The following is a 2,553-nucleotide window of genomic DNA, read 5'->3' on the forward strand; positions in this document are numbered from 1 at the left end:
TATGCTCCAGCCGTGTAGACGCCATCATAAAAAGGTCTCTATCCTCCGGCCTCTGCAGGATAGACCAAGTACGGAGCCATCGTGTACACACATGAATAACCTGCATAGGAGATGAGACACATTTGTTATTAAAAATCACATCATTCCTGGTAAGCCACAGTGCCCGGCATAAGGCCGCCGCTCCCACAAGAATATGTGCAGAAAATTGTTTATCAATACCCCGCAACCAGTTGCCGAACATGTTCCGTGCACTACGTGGTGGGTATAGATTCGAAGCTACTTGAACTATGGCCCAAACTGCCCGAGCGAACTTGCACTCAAAAAATAAGTGTTTAATAGACTCGTCATGTTGGAAAAAGACACATGTCTTGGAACCATGCCAGTTTCGTCGTGCCAGATTGTCTCTAGTTAGGATGACTCCTCTGTTAAGAAACCAGAGGAAAATCTTCACTCTTAGAGGGATTTTGAGCTTCCACAATTTCCTGTTATCAACTGGAACATCACAATGAATCATTGCATCATACATGGATTTTACTGAAAATTTGCCATTCTGATGCAAGTTTCCATCGAAAAATGTCCGGCTCACCTGACAATTGAATGTCCTCCAGGCGAGTGAGTAATTCATTCCATGCTGCCAGGCGAGGGCCAAAAAGGTCCCTACGGAAAGAAATATCAGGGTTTTCTTGTCCTAAAACTTGTTTGATTGTGACGAATTTATGTCTAACAATCCTATACAAGCTCGGATATTGCACCATTAGTGGGTTATTCCCTAGCCAGATATCTTCCCAGAATCGAACCTGAGAACCGTCCCTAACTGAGAAGGTCCCAAATTGGAAAAAGAATTCCTTGGCCTTCATCACACCACTCCAGAAATGCGAATCCCCAGGTTTCCAATGAACTTGAGAAACGGCATTGGATCCCACATACTTGTTGCGAATGATTTCCTGCCATACTCCATTCTCAGTGAGTAGTTTGTAAACCCACTTGCTGAGAAGAGCAATGTTTTTAATCTCAAGATCTTGGATTCCCAGCCCCCCTTGACTTTTATGTCTGCATAATACGCTCCACCTAGCCAGTCGATATTTCTTGGATTCGTTATCGCATTGCCAAAAAAATCTGGATCTAAAGTAGTCTAGTCGCTGGAGAACCCCTTTCGGTAGGTGGAAGAATGACAACATATATAAAACCATGTTGCTTAGAACTGAATTGATCAAGATCAATCGTCCCCCGTAAGACAAGAGCTTGGCCTTCCAACTGGCTAAGCGTTTCTCAAGTCTCTCTTCCACATGTTTCCACTCAGCGATAGTTAAGCGCCGATAGTGTATGGGAATACCCAGATATCGAATCGGAAACTGCCCGAGCTGGCATCCAAAAATCTCAGCATACTCAGGTTCTGATTCTGCAGCATCGCCAAAGCAAAAAAGTTCGCTCTTATGAAAATTAATTTTGAGACCAGAAAGTTCCTCAAAAGCACATAAGAGCAACTTGAGATTTCTTGCCTTATCTAGATCATGATCCATGAATAGAATAGTGTCATCCGCATATTGTAGAATAGATAGACCATCTTCTACCAAGTGTGGAATGACACCACTAATTTGACCGTCTAGCTTAGCCCGCTCAACAAGGGTAGCTAGCATGTCGGCCACAATGTTAAACAAAATAGGAGAAGCGGGGTCCCCTTGGCGAAGCCCCTTCCTTGTCTGAAAATAGTTGCCCACGTCATCATTAACTTTTATGGCCACACTGCCTCCAGAGACAAAGCTCTCTACCCAACGACACCATTTTTGTGAAAACCCCTTCATGCGCAAAGTTTGCAACAGAAAGGGCCACTTAACCTTATCGTAGGATTTTTCAGAATCTATTTTAAGAGTGACACCATTCAACTTTTTTTGGTGAAGCTCATGTACAGTTTCGTGCAAGACGACCACTCCATCTAATATGTTGCGGCCTTGCATAAATGCTGTTTGAGTGGGTTTCACGACATGGTCAGCCACCCCGTTCAACCGATTAGTTGCGACCTTCGTAAAGATTTTAAAACTTACATTCAGAAGGCAAATCGGACGATATTGTTGAATACGACTAGCCTCCTTCATCTTAGGCAATAGGATAATTTCCCCAAAGTTTAAACGAAAAATGTCAAGGTCTTCAGCATGTAGTTGGTTAAACAACTGAACCAAGTCTGCCTTAATGACGTCCCAAAAACATTGATAGAACTCTGCGGGAAAGCCATCCGGACCCGGAGCCTTGTTGTGTTCCATTTGAAACACCGCGGTTCGAATTTCCTCCTCAGAGAACGGGGAGGTTAGGAATTCATTTTCCGCTTCCGTAACTTGAGGAATGTCATGAGTAATGGATTCAGCCAACTGGAAATTTGATTCAGCTGAAGGTCCAAAAAGCTCTTTGTAATACTTAGTAATAAAAGTTCTAAGTGGTACGTCCCCCTCAATTCGGCCTTCCTCCTGGTCAAGGGCGAATATGCGTTTCTTTCTACGTCTGCCATTGGCAAGCATTTGAAAGTATTTCGTATTATCATCACCTTGCACAAGCGAATCC

The sequence above is a fragment of the Aegilops tauschii genome, chromosome 2, assembly GCF_002575655.3.
Source record: "Aegilops tauschii subsp. strangulata cultivar AL8/78 chromosome 2, Aet v6.0, whole genome shotgun sequence".
Lineage (NCBI taxonomy): Eukaryota > Viridiplantae > Streptophyta > Magnoliopsida > Poales > Poaceae > Aegilops > Aegilops tauschii.